Below are 18,193 nucleotides of genomic sequence, written 5' to 3' on the forward strand. Positions count from 1 at the left end.
GGCCGCGCTCAGCACCGGCACCCACAGAGGCGGCCGCACTCACCGCAGGCCCGACCGCTCGGAGAGAGTCGCCGCCGCTGCCCTGTCCCGCGGCGTGGGCAGCGCGGGAGCCAGGGCGCCGCCTCCAGCACCATGACGTCACCTCTCAGCCGCGCACCTGATCCCCGGGCAGGTCGCGTCTTAAAGGGCCAGCGGCGGGGCTGGAGCAGTGCGGCCGCGGTGGGCAAGATCGCCAGCGAGCAGCGCCCAAAATGGAAGATGGACAGGCTTCGGTAACACGCAGAACCCGTCAGCTTCCCCCATGGGCGAGGCTAGACGCACAGGGCTATGTGCGTGCTGCTCGAGGCCTTCCAACACCTTTCCTCCACCTGCTGGAATGACGAAGAGATTTCTTGCCTCAGTGCCAGGGCTCTCTCCCTCCAGCCCTGCTGCCGCTTGCTGTCCTACTCCTTCCCGGAAAAAGTTATCTCTGCTTATGTAAATAATTCGGGTAAGAAAATCACTCTTGGTGGATTTCAGCAGCATAGTTAAAAATCTTTGCCCCTCCTTTCCATAGCTCGCTCTCTACAGTTGCCATCCACGAATACAAACGGCAGAAGTTCTTACGCACCTGAAGCCCACGACTTTACTCTTTAACCCCTAAAACAAGTTTACCCATCAGTGGAGGCTTGCCTCTTCCCCGGGGCACATACAGAACAAAAGTTACTTTAGATACTCAGCCAGAAGAAACCCACCAATTTAACATGGCACAGAACTGATAACCGTTTAGTCTATACCATCCATGCCTGCCAGATTAGACACACTCAAAATTTAACTGGGGCAAATCAAATTGTTATCACTATCCTTTCCCCTAATCAAAATCAATTGTCCTCTTACTCTGTTCAGTGATCCTCTCAACTAAGAAAATATGCTGGAGGACAAGAGACCTTTAAATCAGTGTCTGCATCACTTCCACTCAGCTGGGCAACTAACATTAACGTGGAAGAAAGAGGAATTAAAGCAAAGACAGGAACACTGAAATCTATTCAAGAGGCAAATTCGAACAAAACTATGGTTGTTCCTCTATGCCATCCTTCCTATTTATATCAAATCCATACCGAATACACTGTATTGCCATACACTCAGTTATGAAAACACACCAGCCTCACTTAAACCTTGAGAAGTTCACTGGAAATTCTCAAGCTGCAACCATGCAGGCATTTTTTTATTTCTTTCACTACTGTCAGCATAAAGCCTCCAGTCTAGACCAGCTACCAGGATTAATCACCATGTCCTCCAACTTTCTGGGCAATTTCATGCAAATCAATCCTCTGCTCCAGTTCCTCAACTGTAAAATAATCAGCCCATGATACTTTCCCAATTCTCATATATGCTTTCAGTGACAGTTCTTACCTTTAGATATCAAAGATGAAAAAATAGAGGAAAGGATCATTCATTGGCTAACTAATACCATAAAGATTTTACTTAACAACATTCTACAGCTATTTCCAAACAATTATCTGATTCTGAATAAAATGCCCCTTCATGTTTCTATGCATGAGTTCCACTACCGATCAGTGGTGGAAGCATGCCGGCCTTTGGAAGCACATCATTCAGAGCAGAAGATGAGAGACATTATTCTATATAGGAGCAGGCTGAGTTAAGCTTTAACACAGTATACCATGCCTTCATACACAAAATTTTGATTCTTGCTTTGATAATGAGGAAGACACTGCAAAAGACATACTTATTAAAATACTTGAATTACACTCTCAGTTTCCCCTACATACATTATTCCTTTATGGTTTTCCTTATATTTTTAAGCATTCATATGTCTAAAACCAGTCTCTTAACATTTAGACTCTTTTTTTTCCTCATTTTCTGAGTATTTATAAGATCTGTATTTCTGGTTTACTGAGGTTACTTACCTAAGATACTATACTAGATAATCAGGACTATCTTTCAGAAAATGGTGAATGGCATGTGGTATATTTTCTACAATAGAATTTCACATTCATAATCTCAAACTGCACATGGACAGAAGTTACATGACATTATTTAACTGCTTTTAATTTTTAAAAAAAGTATTTGAGTAACCTGAATTAAACTGATACTGACAATAAGCACCAATGCTGAACACTTGCACAACTAGGGGATCTCATCCTCTCAGTTCTCTAGGCTATTACTCAAACATTAAGTATCTTGCATTTTCATCTTTCATTTTAAGCTGAAAAAGACTGCAATTAAAACTGTTACAGCTACACTATAATTAAAACACAAAGTTATTGTCAAAAAGTAATTGTTAGTTCATTAGCGCTAGTTTCAATTCAGCATCTAAAATTTTAGTGGCAAGCAGTGAGATTTTATTTTAAAGTATATTTAGAAAATATCATCTTAATTATTGATAGTCTTAAATGTGGAGTTTAGATATACTAAAAATGCACTTTTCTCTCATTAAAAACAATTTTAATAACTTGAAAATGTCACATTAAAACCCAAAAACTTAAAATAAAAAGACACACAAAACTCCACAAAAAAACACAACAAAACCCCACCACTAAACCACAAACCCCCAACCCTTGGTTGATTTTTATCCATCCTGTTTGGTGCCCTTTTGATCACCGAGCTCCCACCCTTACAAAGACAGCTGTGCAACTTCAGTTGGAGGCTGGAAGTCGGGTCTTCACAGCTGGCAGATCAACCATTGTCTGTAGCAAGTTTGCAGCACTATTGCTTATACAGACCATTGTGCTGCCTTCCTGTTGCCTTCCCCTAGATCAAACAGTAAATTAAACCAATATATTTACACGTATTACCATCCAACACAGCTATCCACTGACAATGTTGAATATTCAAGACCTAAAATTACAGCTCAGTTCTGCCTTGCATAGTGAAATCACAACAGAATCACTTTCATAGTTTCATAGTTTCATTCAGGGTTGGAAGGGACCACAAGGATCATCCAGTTCCAACCCCCCTGCCATGGGCAGGGACACCCCACACTAGATCAGGCTGGACAGAGCCTCATCCAGCCTGGTCTTCAACACCTCCAGGGACGGGGCCTCGACCACCTCCCTGGACAACACATTCCAGGGTTTCACCACTCTCATGGTGAAGAACCTCCTCCTCACATCTAGCCTGAATCTCCCCACCTCCAGCTTCATTCCATTCCCCCTAGTCCTATCACTACCTGATATCCTGAGAAGTCCTTCCCCAGCCTTCCTGTAGGCCCCTTTCAGATACTGGAAGGCGACAATTAGGTCATCTCGGAGCCTTCTCTTCTGCAGACTGAACAGCCCCAACTCCTTCAGTCTGTCCTCATAGGAGAGGTGCTCCAGCCCTCTGATCATCCTTGTGGCCCTTCTCTGGACACGTTCCAGCACCTCCACATCCCTCTTGTAATAGGGGCTCCAGAACTGGACACAGTAGTCCAGGTGGGGTCTCACCAGGGCTGAGTAGAGGGGGAGGATCACCTCCCTCGACCTGCTAGCCACACTTCTCCTGATGCAGCTTTGCGGGCTGCAAGTGCACACTGAGAGCTCCTGTTGAGCTTTTTGTCCACCAGCACCCCCAAGTCTCTCTCCTCAGGGCTACTTTCCAGCCAGTCACTGCCCAGCCTGTATTTGTGCCTGGGATTGCCTCGACCCAGATGCAGGACCCTTCTAAATGTTATTCTATGTAAAGACCAGTGGATTTTTTCCAAATCTTTGTAGCCTTTATATTGTGTCCTTCTAGTAGCCTAAATAAATTGTGTCATTTAAGAGCACTTAGCTACTAAGTTTCTAACATAAGACAAATCCCATTTCCTTCTATTGCATGGAGACAGTTCAAATTCTTCTGCTTTATGGTAAAATTGGGTATACCTGTCTCAGAGTCCATGTTTAGGCACATAACAAAAATGCACTGAAATACTGATGAAGACTAATGTAGTAGTACAGTCTAGCATCATCTGTGCCCAAGAAAGCAAAAAAGACTAGGACTGAGTGACTTGTTAGCCTTCATTTTTTACTACAGTCACCTATGGCATTTTCAAACAGCAGTGACCTTAAAACAAAGATGCACTATCTCCCACTTTAGAAGTGTATCAGCATCTGATGCTGTGTTGAGCATAGACCTTCCTCTGCTTCATAACTGAAACCTACTACTCAAATTTTAGACATAGAGACATAACTAAATTGCAGGTTTGGATTGTAATTCTACTAAAATGGTTTTCGTAACACCATACTTTAACATACACTTAAAAATAAAGCTTCTATTATGTATCCTAATGTTTTAATTCTACAAAGAAACGGACAAATAGTAGACAAAATGACATCCAACAGCCTAATACAGCATTCTGCAGTGAGAGGCATCCTTCCTCTACCAAGTAAATCAAGATTAAAGTAACTTTTGTTGGTTGAAAGAATGTTAATTGTCTTTAAGTCAAGCATAGGAAGTGCAACATGATATGCCATAAACAGTAAGACAGGTGGTCTGTGCTCCCTGGTTTTAAGTGCAGATAAGCAAGGTAGAAGTCCAAATTATTTAAGGCATCCACATTCCAGTTCTTTTAAGAAAAACGAAAGCCATGAGTTTTCTGATCTACCTATGGCTTTCAAAGATCAGTAAGATACAACATGAAATTATCCATTGACCAACAGCTGTCTCTGCTGTAGATTTCATTGCTACCCACCCACATGGGAAAAGCAGTTCTGTTGCCCTAACCTGGAGAGCTGACAAGCTCAGCACACAGCTTGGCAGCACTGCACCACTCCCAAACTCCAGGCATTCTCAAATAGATCATTTAAATCACACCAAATGCTGGTTCTGCCTCATATACCTGGAAGCATCAGTACCACTGAGAGCTGGTTGATGATGTTGCAACATCTTGCAAATTCTATACTACGGTATGTCTTCATAATACATTCCTCCCACATAGTAGTCTCATCCTTTCAATTCCAGTGGCACATGTTATTGGCATGCTCTCAGGGACTTAGCTTTTTTTGGCATATTTTTTGCAGACTAGTTTATCAGCAAAAAACAATGTTAGTTTGCTTTCCACCATGCTCAGCATCCCCCTATTTATTTTAAGTATCTGTATCACCTATTAGTTTCATACAGCTAGCTCTGTACCTTAAATTTAAAGGCAAGAATTTCTCACTCTTGTTAAAAAGAACACCATTTAAATATGACCAGAGCCAGAATAAGCACAAACATGTGAGTTCTGCTACATGTATTTGTCTGAAAAATTAAAAGCTAATGATCAACAATTATTCAAATATCAGCAAAAACTTCCCTTGCAGATAATAGGACCAGGACCACACAACTAGGAAAGCCTGGTATGTGATCACAGTATTTAGCCCAAATTCACTACAGGATGGAGAAGCAAAATAGTAGGATAAGAGCAACGAGCAATCAAGCAGAAGAGTACTTCAAATCATCCCCTCATATTCTAACTAGTAACAAATGTGTCTTTCAAATTATACTGATCCATTTTGTGATATGCAAAAACCCTCCACTTTTTAGAAGTTGCAGAATGTTTCCCTGCAGCATGTTGTACCCCTAGAGTTTTCACATCAGACATCTGCCCTGCTCAACACCTCTTGTTCAGCTGTTAGAACTTCCATGTTTCCTTGCATTAACATCTCAAATAGGAAACAAAAACAAATACATGGAATGCAAAAATTTAATTTGGAAGCACTTCATAGTAAGTTATTAGAAACAAGGAACACTGAAATGATGAAATTTCCTTCATATTTCTTAAACAAAAAGTCCTATTATAAAGTGCTTGAAGCGCTGACAAATTCCACTCTCAGGCGTAGAATTCAGGTTTGGCTGGCTACACTGTAAACAGGCTGTTGGCTCTGACTCATGAAATCACTTATTTCTCTTTGAGAAAATAGAAACTAAAATTGCCAAGCAAGGTAATTTCCAAGATGATTACAGACGTGTTCTAGGGTATAACAATACAGAGACTCAAAGTATGCTAACAACACAGGTAACTGAGGTTTGCACTCATTTCTCAGTGGAGAAATATACAATGGAAATTGAGAAATATTTTATAAACAAAACAATTACCAACAGATGATAATAATATGTTGAGTTCCCAGAGTGCTGGACTGACAACTGAAGTCATTATGAAAATGAGAAAGAAATAAAACTTGACTACTTACAGGCCTGTCAAGGGCCTGCTATAAGGAAAAGTGAGTTGAAAATCTTGTGTGGTATTCCTAGTATGTAATGAAGTACCAACACAAACAAGATGAAGGCCACTGAATTAGAGGACATTAGAAATGGAAGGACTGGCAATATGGAGGCTACCAGCATCATAATTTTGTCTAGTGGATATTGTCTTGGGATATCACGTCCATTTTTGTAAGTCAGTAACATTCCAACAAGCCTGTTAAGTCCTGACAAAAAAAATGTCAGTTACCTCAGGAACTGGTCCTTTGCAACAATATAAGATCATTTGTCTTTCCATACCTCTTATGGATGGGCTTTACACCTGACAACTTCCTACCATTTTGTAGCCTACTTAAGTACAAACAAAAAGATTTACGCCATTCAGTTACTTTCTTGGGATTGCCTCTCTCCAGTTCAAATTATTTCAGTCTTTCCTATTAGGAGCCATTATCTAGGCCCCAAATTATTTGATTACTCTTCTTGCAGTCTCTGTTCAGCTGTTTCTTGGGTCTTTTGTCATAACCAGATGCAACACTTAACTGAGGAATTACCTGTAGCTAAAAAAAGATTATGCTGTATGTTTTACAGGCTATGCTCATAATTTCATCGCTCCTGATATAACATCTGCCCCTTGAGAACATAAGGAATTCCGGGGAATTATCACCTAATTACCTGTTCCCCTACCCTGTATATACATGATTTCTGTTAAGTGTAGAGCTTCAATTCATCCCTACTTAGTGCCTAAGATTTTCTCTAAATAGTTCTGTGCTCTTAAACTTGTGTCTTTATATATATATATACACACACACATTCCCTCCAAATTTTGGGGGCATTTTCAGTGAATTGATTTTGTAAGCACACTCTCTATCATCAAGGTCATTAACAAAAAAATTGAAGTGAAGCAGAATGAGTACAGACCCAACAGACCGTGGTGGATCCACATTCAATACAACCATTTCATTTTGACAGACAATCATTAACAACTACTCACTAGGCACAGTCATCCAATGAGTCTTGCTCATACTCTGCAATAGTTTCTTTCAGGCTACATCTTTTGCTTGTTTGTAAGATTATCACATGAAACAATGCTAAATAACTCACTAATATAAAAATACTAACATTCATAATTCTCCTGTCAATTCATGGGCCTTATTGTCATAATGCAGAAGAAAACTAAACTGGCATGACTATTTACCTTCCCTAAATTTGTGGTGATTGTGACATGTTCTTCTCTCAGAGCGGCTTACACTTTGCACAAGAATTTGTTCAGTGTGGAAGATGACAGGTCTATAATCTCCCAGGTCCCCTCCTCCCACCTCTTTTTCATTTTCAACTCTTCCAGCATCTCAGATAGCAGCCAATGGTACTGAGATGGCTCTGAACTTTTCTAACATGTCAAAGAACAAACGTCATCAGGTCCAGCCTAATAAATAACCTACCCAAGTACTAAGTATGCAAAAGATTTGCTTCAGATTTACCATCCACCTTATATATCCTCGGTGCATTTTATTTTCTTCCTGTACCAACTGCTCCTCACTTATGTTCTCCTCCTGCTAATGTTTTGAGGTTATTTTCATAGTACTTAGTTCATCTTACAAAATTGTGCTGCCTATCAAAACCCCACGTAACAGAGCCATGGGCATACTGGCAGCTAGGAGCACAAAGTGGTGAGGGCAACTCAGCAGTAGGTCCAGTGCTGCATGCAGCCCTCTCAGAAAGGCCAAGATGACAAGGCTCCAGGAGGAAGGGGTATTTGTAAATGCAGGGCCATTTCCAGTTCAACAGCGGTATGGAGGGTATCTGCAGTAAGGCAGTAACATGAATAGAACCAGAGCTCTGCAATCCAGACCAGCCATCACACCAGGGAGGGAAGACTGATTAGAGGATCGTTTGCAGCATATTAGCGTCGCTTCTATGTCAATTAGAAATTTGTCTGTCTCTGTACATCCAGCTAGGATGATAGAGCTGGGTTACATTGGGGCAGGAGAGCACATACTTTGTTCACATACTTGCACACATATACTGAATACGGGATTGCAGATAAAAAAACAGAATTAAGCCTGACAGAGGTGATCCTCCAGATACTCTCGGTGTCCCACAGCACAGTGCACAAAAACAGCAACTCTTCTGAACATTCCTACATTGTTGCACTGTTAACATTCAGGAATGTAAGTTACTTGCTGCCATTGCCCAAAATTAAATTAAAGAATAGCAGACTCTTACTACAGAGCATGCATATGTGACAGTTTAAGATGTAAATGTTCATTTTCATTATTTTAAAATATTAACAAAGAACACACATACAAAAAAGTTTAAAGACATCAGCAGCTCTAGTGCAGCTCTGCTGATTTTTGCCAGACAATAAGTTTTCGTAAGTGTATTGCATGGTATTCACCATGCACCCAAGTTGTTTATTTCCATTTCACAGTATTTATACAATGAATATCTAAAATTATCTTTTGAATATACTAAGTATACTCATAACCTTGTAGTCCTTTACTTTCTTGAAAACTTTCATTTTTATATAAATACCAGACAAAAGAAGTATGGCACTAAAATACAACTGTAAATTAATAAAAATTAAAGTAAAATAAAAAGTAATTAAAGTATCTTTAGAATTAATTAGTTTTCCTAAGATTATCCAAAATTCGTTTGACATATAATTTTAGGATGTTTTAGAAATAGCAGGGCAAAATCTAACAATTCTAATATTAGAAGAAAAAGAGAAAAATACTATTTAGTTGGGTTAAGATTGTAAGTTAATGCTTAGCTTTTGGGGAGTATCTGGCTTTATCTAGTTAACAGTACAAATACTAATAGTTTTGAAGATAAAAACAAGTACCAGATATACTCTGCTTTGCCCACCACTGGAAGGCTCAAACACTGATTTATCATGACTTAACAAGATACTGACCATCAGCAAAATTGCATTAACTGACTAATGCACTTCTCGTCCAATTACTGTTAGAAGCAAAACACATTAGTATCAACCACTAGTGAATTAACTACATATACTCATGGGAAATCTCAAACAATACACTAACAAAGGAGATTTCATGTTCCAACTGCTCATTCACTAATTTACAGTTCACCACATCTTCCTGATGAGGCAAAGTAATTTACAAGAACAAATACTTGGGTTTCAACTGGTGGGATTTTGGGGGTTGGTTGGTTTGCTTTTTTCTATAGGAGCACTATTAGAAAGATTAATGTTTTGGAAATTAGTAAGAATGTTACAAAGGTTGCTGTTCTTTATGTTGATCTACTTAGCAATATTAAACACTATTAGATAGCATTTTACTGGCCAATTTGAAGAGAGCTTGCATTCATTATATTCTTAAAGATACATTAAAAACTGTGTTTGATTTTCTTTTACATGAAGGAGATATAATTACTAGAGCTCCCATAACATAATAATTTCAACTCAGAGCTCAAGAACTCAATGTGTTTAGGAAGATTAACATGGTAAGAGGCACATCACCTTTCAGATATGATTTGCTCTGCTGCAACATATATCACAGCTGTTTCCATCAACAAAATTATGTTGATGCAGGCTCTTCATACAACCTTTAAACATTTGTGTCAGTCTCTCTCCTATCTAGTTCACTATCTATTATATGATTATCTTCCACAGATGACTGAATATTCCATGATTGACAACCACACCAGAATTCAATCCAAATATATATATAGTTAAACAATTCTCTAACAGAATTTGAGTAATTAGTACACTCTGTATTTGCAATGCTTGTCTAAGCTTACTTTTCGGTGCAAGCTCAGTTGCATTCTATCTATATGATCAGGATCTGTAACCTACTGATTAATCTATGTACAGAGAAAGACTGAACTATGTTTCTGAATTAATATAATTTCTCTCTCTTGCTTATAGATATGCACATTACACTTGCAAAGTCATTCTGCTAATTCCTAAGAATTCATTGTAATGTAGCTTAATTATGCTGCTTTGCATATCCTCCAAGAACTTCACCCTCCCAAAGCAGAAGTTAAAAGATTTTAGGACTATCTCTGTAAGAACACCAACAGCACAAGATCTAGTTCTTTTTCACTTCTCAGTGAAGTCTGGATGTAACAGTACTGGTACAGCCTGAAGAACCACACTTTATTCCCAGTTCTAGGCTAAAGTTCTCCAACAAGTCAAGCCTCTGTGCCCAATTGTCCTGGCTACTTATGAAACCCTGCCAAAGTATATTTGTTGAAATCTTTGTACTGAAAGACTCGAAATAGAATTCTGGGCATCCAGGGGAAAGACAAAAACCCAAGCAACAACCAAAAAAACCCAAACCCACAAAAAACAGCATGAAAAAACATACCAAGAACTGAGTTCACCTAGATTAATTTGACATTTCAAACAGTAAAAGGAATAAAACATTTTTACAAAGCAAAGACAAGAAATAAATCTTCAGTCCTTAACTGTCAAAGGAAGCTTTGTTTCTGGGCATCTTTAACAATAAGCAAGAGAGTGGTGACTTACAAAATAGCTGAGCCCAATTCCTACATATTTAAGCCTGGGTAACAGCGACATACAATTTGCCAGGGAAGGCTGGAATAGAGGCTGATATAATAAATGCCCAGTGGAAACTAATACTGTAGTGGCCCAGTTCTCCTCCTTCTAAAATTTTTAAGTGCTATTATCTTTAACATAGTTATCAACCCACCAACCGTTACTATTTGAATGCATAAGGTAAGCCTAAAGACATAATTGAAGCAAAAGAGTTGTACCTATTCCTTTCATATGGATAAACTGACCCAAACAGCCTGCTCTCCTTTGTATTCCCCTTTGATGGGTCGACAGCTTTGCAACTTAAAAATTGGCTAATAGAAATTGCAAAGTTCAAAGTGATTATGCTTAGGAAAAAAAAAAAAAAAAATCAGATTATGTCTATAGCTCCATTTAAAAATGTGCTTTTATTTTATCAAGCACACTCAACTTTTGCCAACATTCTTACTTCTAGACACAGATGTTTGTTATCTCTGCTTAATTGGGCACAGCAAGAATTAATCTAGAGCCAAGGCAAAGACAGAAGTTAAACAACATACTGTTTCACTAAAAACACCTTCCACAAATAACCTAGAAAGCTGAGCGATTGGATAGAACAAAATGGGATTATTAAACACAAGCAAGGGCTAACCTCCCTCACAAAGAGCAAAGCTACAGATAAACATTCTTTATAAAAGTGCTAAAAAAATTTTATCAAGAACTGTAGACAGCATAGGGTGTACACAGACTCCACTGTGATCTTCCTGAGGCACATAAAATCAACAGGTATTATATGCACAGATCCATATACCTTCTAAAGCTTGACTCTGCTACGTAATTCCTGCCACCACCCTGAAATACTACAGTAGAACCACAAAAGAGACAGCAAAAGAAGAAAAGTAGATAGTTAGAAAGGGCACAAGGGGGAGTCAATAGAGGTCTTTATATCACAAATGATTATGCATTATTTCACAATACTATGATCTGGAAAACAAAGAAACTATGAGGTAACAGGTTTAAAAACAAATAACAGTTCATAAATTTACCATACATCACAAATTGTGGAATTCCCTGCCACAGAATATTGTTCATGTCAAAATACAATTTGGTTCAAAACTAGACTTATTAACCAAATATAAGTCAATCAGAGGCAATTACAGATTATTCTCCAGATCCAGTTCAGGATATCTCTGAACTACTGACAATCAGAAGTATTAGAAAAACAACCACCACCCACACACAAACCCTCCCCCCCCCCCCGCAAACAAATACCGCCAACAAAACCAAACCACACACACAAAGAAAGACACAAAAAAACCCAAGAGAAGGATACACCTTAGGTATGCCTTGGGGATTTTTTTGCAATCTAAGCAATTCATAAGCATTCTTTTAATGCAATAGTTGACACTGCTTGACCAAGAAATGATGTAACTCTATAGCCAAAAGCCCTTCCTAAAAAAAAACCCAAACACCACAGCAAATTAAAAGACCACATAACAAACAAATGACACTGAACAAATAAAAAGCAACTAAAAGAAAGACAACTAAATACCAATTGATTGTTTGGGACAGAGTAGGTAAAAATTCAACTTGAAGAAGAAATTTTAAATGAGGCACATGGAGAAGAGCACCAAGCAAATTTCCTTCTTTTATTAACCATTCTCCCTGTCAGCAACTACCAGTCTATCAACACATAAAGACAAAAAAAAGAAGGAATGATATTAAGTCTAAATACATGAACCCTGGTAGCAACAGGTATAAGCTGAAACTAAAAGAATTACCAGCTACAACACTGTCATTAAACTGAAGGCAAGGAGGAGGAGAGAATCCCATTAAGTGATTCTGGGGAATAACCAATTAAAATAATGGGGTAGCAAAACAGTAAAAGATTAAGAAATGTAAAATGTATGAGCTGGAGCAGAATACCAGATTACTGCCAGAATAAGAAATCGGGCTAAGCAGATCCTCATTTTAAACTTGGCATGACAGCTCTCATGCTCTTCACCAAGATGGTCAGGAAGACTGAATGTCACGAGGAAACTCATTATTAAGGCTTGCAAATGTTTGAAACTAAAAGACCAGACTCAAGTTCTTCTGTATTTCCCTCTGTATTCTTCTTCTCCTTACTGCAAATGGTCTGAAAGACCTGAGTAAGTGAGAATAAAAAGTGTAAATATGAAAGGTACATCAACCAATTTCCCAACTTCTTATACAATATTGTTTTTATTAGTGCGTCTTGCAAATCTACACCATTTCAAAACTCCATTCCAATGCTTTGCCCAACAATTCTGATTTTCTTTTATACCAAGAAGAGTTATATTTTTGATCAAAACATTACTAAATATGCAATCGACATATAAAACCTTTGTCATTTATACCACAAAGCTTTCAATGCTGGCATCCTGGCTGCATCAAGAAATCCAAAGGTTATCAAACATATCTTCCCATTACTCCATTCAATGTGAATAAATGCTGAAATTTAACCAGCATAAGGAAACAAGATTGATTCCAGATGTAAAAATGTCTGTATTTCCAATCCTGGGTTGCTGTCTAAGGTGGCAACAACCACCAAAGTCCCAGAAATTATCTCCTCAGAGAAACTCATCTGCAAGAGAAAAGTTACTCTGGTAAAAACAGGTATCATTAAAAGGAAGACAAATGCTCTTCTACATCATCCAACTCTAAATGCCAAATAAATTGTGCTGTACCAGCATAGATTGATAAAATCCTAGTACAACAAATAAAATTTTCCCTAATGATCGAAGACTCTCGAAAGCAATTTTGCCTTGAAACTCCATGAAGATACCAGGAATTCCACCACCAGGAAGATAGGTTTCTTCATTTGACATTTTTCGAAATTTTTGGCAGGGATACAGTTTTCCTATTCCAGTTTTCAGAATCTTTAAGATCTCAATCTGCCAGCAGGGTAAGATGGTAAACAAGCTGTGACATTAAGTCCACGTAATTTTAGAGAAAGGAACTTAGAGGAAGGAACTGGATTTAGCATTACATTTCCCAAGCAACATGCAGGTGACAGGCAAACATACACACGCTTCATCGTCTGCCTTCAAACACAGAAATCAAGACATTGTAAGCAAATGCTATTGAGGCAGAGGAATATAATTTTCCCCCTCTAAAATAATTTGGGTAATTATAGCCTGAAAATAGTGCTGAACACTTGAAGGAACTATAGTCATTAGAATTTGCAGATGTAACCTTTATTTTGTAAAGCCAAGACAGGAGAAAAAAAATTGATGCATACACTATTTTGACCATTAGGTCTTCCAGGAAGTTCCTAATATAGAGTTACAAGTGTCTGTGCTTCAAAAGACAGAATTCAAGTGATTAGCTCTGCCTAGAGCAGTATGTGTAGTGATCCCTTGTTGTTATTACTTTTTTACAATAGCAGCAATAAAAATTATCTGAGAAAGCTGATTGGAAAACCACAAAGAATGGTTTTCCAGAAACATATAGACAGAAGAACACCTCCATGGAGTAATGGAAAATATTACATATTAGCTACTGTTCCAAGAGTACATGTTTCCTTCTGAGGAGGCAAACTGTTTGCAAGATGAAGGATTAAGGGCAGCAATATTAAAAATAGAATTAGTTACCGAGAGCCTTCAGGCTGTCCTGACCTAGGGCACCTATAGACGATAAGGAAAAAAACCTGGCTTCCATTAAAAGGCACCTAGGGTTTATCACCCCCCTGAAAATCGAGTTTTTCCACAACCTTGTTAGAGCAGCCCAGAGCTGGCCTTCACCAGTCTTCAATAAGAAATGGTGATGGTGATTTTGACATAGTTTGGTTAAGTCCTCTTAGAAAACTGGCTTGATCTATACTAAGTCTTGATAGAAATAGTCTTCAAAGCAGAAGTTAATCTGTCCACAGCCTCATCCACTTTTCAGGACAGCTGGACAGCAATTTCTCTGCATTCCTTTTCTTCCTGAGCTGATGTCTTTAATTCTTCAGTCTCGTGATGCTATTCTTACTGAGCACTCCAAATCATCAGCTCATGCAGTTGAGAAAAACAAATGCTGAAGGAATGTGACCAACAAGCAAATCAGAATCACAGAATAACTGAAGCTTGAAAGGACCCCAGAAGAGGTCTCTAGTGTAGCCTCATGCTCAAAGCATGACCAAGAGGTCAGACAGGTTTCTCAGGGCTTTATCCACTCAGAATCTTCTAAGAAAGGAGACTGTGCAGCTTCTCAAACGCATAACTTTTCTAATGAAGGCAGAAAAAAAAACAAACAAAAATCTTCCTCATTTCAAATCTTTACGTCCATACATTTGTAACATACTTCATATGCTTCATGATCAATGTTTTTACTGCTTATTTATGAGTGGTTTTCACAAATCAAACAACGACATGAATATGACTGGATAAATGAAGACATTAGTATGTACCTATATAAAACAGGGACCTATTGGTATTCCCATATCAGCTCAAAAGGTTGGCATCACACACAAACAGTGAAAATTTAAGGAACTGAAAATTCTCAGATTCAGCTCAAGAACAGCATTTCCATATTTCCATTGTTTTATTGAAGTAATTCTAGAAAACTGAGTGTTATTAGTAGTTACGGCCATCTGCAATCACAGACAAGATGAATGTCATAATTCATTCACATATTTGGATAGCAACATAACAACACAGGCCAAGCATTTAGCATTCATATCACTTTTTGGATTCCAGACAAGCTGGAATAATAAAAGGAAAGGAAGTTCACAAACAACCTGGAATATTGTTGCATTTTTTTTAATTGATACCATCTAAGAGAGGAGGGCAAAGACACGAGCAAAGCAGCACTACAGCTAGCATAACCATTTTCAAACCTGCCAGAGACAGACACACTTGAGTAAAACAATTCTAACACAAATTAGTATTTAATGCTTCCTGCTGTGAAAGTCAAATTTAAAAATAAAATACAACAAATTCAATAGTTACAATTGTTTATAGAGTTTAGAGTTAATTAGAAATCTTATTGCAGGCTTTAGATTCCCGTTCAAACACTTCTACAACTTTTTATTTACTATGCACACGAGATAAAATATCTCAAAAGTTAAAATTTATTGATAAATTACATAGCAGTCTTAACTCATGTACAAATACTACATACACTCCTTATCCGAGAAACAAAAAGTTATATAATTTTGCAACTGATATTTGAAGTAGTATTTTTTACAGAATTAAGCAATTCAATTTGGCAAGGCACAGCAAGAGTCATATTTTCCCAAATTTTCTCTCACAAAAACTCAAGTATTACTTTGTGGAATAATCCTGAAAAATAAGATCTTGGTAGTAATGCTGCTTCTGCCTAGAAACATTCCCAAAGCTACACAGTCAGAAAAAGCAACCTCAACTTGAAAATGCTACTCTATATCCTTAAGCGTGACAAGCTCTGTTCTCATAGAGATGACAAGAGCCTAGCATCCTCTGTCTCTGCATACTGCCAGTTCCTACCAGAGCAAGAACAGAATACAGTGGAATTGTCCTGGTACCTTTCCAGGATGCAGCTGTCATACCAGCCAAACAGAGGAAAACCCATCACACACAAAAAGTGACCAAGAAAAAAAACACAACAGAGAAGTAGTACATTTGGCTTTTAGACAATAAATAGCTCTTATAATTTTATGGCTGAACATGACTGCTGTAATTATTACCAACAGTAAATAGACTAATCGAAGAAATACATTACTAAATTAAACGACCTTTCTATCTTTCCCTAAAAGGGAAAACCCTTTAAGAAAATATATTTGCATAACAGAAGGTATTTCTTCTCAGAAGATGGCTATTTCCATAGCAAACCAAGTCTTAAACTCAGCTAACTAAAGGGCAAGATAATATAAATACCTTTCCACTAACTGGGAAGTTATATTCCCTCCTTGCCCATCCTCTCCTGAAGCAAGGAATTTTATAAAAAAGCAGTTAGACGTTTCTCCTAAAGATTCCCTAAAAATTTGTGTAAGTCTTCTAGCTTCAAGACTTTAAACATATCTGGAGCACCTTACAAAAGGCACTTTAATGCTGTTGCTCATCCTGCAGCACTGCCAAGCTCACACAGTAGCATTCTTTTCTGGTTCTCTTTGAGAAAAATAAATCTGTATTTTAAAAACTATCAAACATCCATAATCAAAGGATCTTGAAGTTTTTGCTGGCAACACCTTTTTAAAACATACTTCAACAGTATTTACATAAAGTCCCCTGATACCATCTACTGCAATTTAAGTACTGCATAGATTTGTTGTGCATAAAAACATCCATAATAGGCATCATAGAAAATGCATCAGTGTATTAATCACAAGTTTTATGAAGCTTTGCTATTTATTAGCATGCCTCAGATACAGTATAATGGAAGTGTCTTAGGAAACAGGCAGAGTGCATAACTGAGACTTCTTGGGGTTTTTATCCTTTTTTAAATTTTTAGTTTTCCCCTCCACTTCTCCCATCACAGTCTACTTTCTTGAATACCATGCAGACATAGTGAGGACATTGTCCTGTTTCTGTGTCACGGTACAGCTCATGTACCAATGTGCTGAGATACATTAGCTGTTGTTTATTGATCTATTTAGAAGTTCATTCTACTGAGAATAAAAGATGGAGGATTAGGAAGTCTTTTGCTAGCCTCTGCTTTGTGACACACTTTGCTGTTTCCCAGAATACATTTATTTTAAGATCTAGTGGAAATACTAACAGAAAATTCCTCCTCTTCAAACAGTCTCCCACATCTGAATCACTCATATTTTTAGCCAATTCATTCTTTTCAAAAGTAAAAATGTAATAAATCACATTCCTTTTAAATAAAAAAGCAAGCATTAGATGCACTGAACCTTATCTACTACAAATACTGATTTAGATTTTATCCAGTATTAGAAATTAACAAGCTAGCTGGTCTTTATTCAAGAACACAAAATCCCCTTCTATCTATGCGATAGAAGGGGAAAGAATTAAAAAAAAATTTAAAAAAAAAAAAAAAAACCACCACCAACATACACACAACCCAAAAAAACAACCAACCACCACACAACTATAAAACCAACTCCCCCACACTTTCTCCTTGGTCCCTTATAAGGTTCTCATGTGAACTGTTGCTTCCCTTAGTATACATTGTGCATGTCTGTTGAAGTTTTGGTGAGTCAAACTGTACCATAAAAAGAATTCTAGACAAGACATTAATATGTGATCATTATTTATTACAGTTCATCCTACCTGCTTTTGGCATTATTAACCCTTGAACCAGCAATTATTTACTGCTTATTTGCAATGCACATACTAATAAAAATCTACTCTTGTGCTAAGAAGTGTTTGTATCATTTTATAAACTTGAATAAATTTTAAAAATAGATGTCTGCAATACACTGACATTCACTGCTCTGATTTAAAAAAGATGGGAAAGCAGCCGAGCTTTAACTGCCAATAGTCAGAGCTGCAAAAGACAGCAGTGGAAAGTAATTCCAAAAGCCAGGCCTTCAAATTCAAGGACTGACCAAACCCATGGGGAATACAAGTCAGGGCCTACTGCAATACAATTAAGCAAAAGATTACCAGA

The 18,193-nt window shown here is 37.8% G+C and overlaps 1 protein-coding gene across 6 annotated transcripts in view; it reads right to left on the reverse strand.

Moving 5' to 3' along the window:
• The window catches only part of USP54 (ubiquitin specific peptidase 54), a 94,715-nt gene that overhangs the window by 71,750 nt on the left and 4,772 nt on the right, over positions 1-18,193 (reverse strand). Inside the window, exon 1 of one of the 6 annotated variants that reach the window (XM_068139809.1) lies at positions 44-106. The exons of the other annotated variants lie outside the window; for them this stretch is intronic. The gene's annotated coding sequence lies outside the window, so the exon portion shown is untranslated. Of the gene's footprint in view, positions 1-43; positions 107-18,193 lie in introns of those variants that run through there. 6 annotated transcript variants of the gene reach the window in all.

This window comes from Melanerpes formicivorus, unplaced genomic scaffold (assembly GCF_026170545.1).
Source record: "Melanerpes formicivorus ecotype bairdi unplaced genomic scaffold, bMelFor1.0.p_v2 SCAF_6, whole genome shotgun sequence".
Classification (NCBI taxonomy): Eukaryota; Metazoa; Chordata; class Aves; order Piciformes; family Picidae; genus Melanerpes; species Melanerpes formicivorus.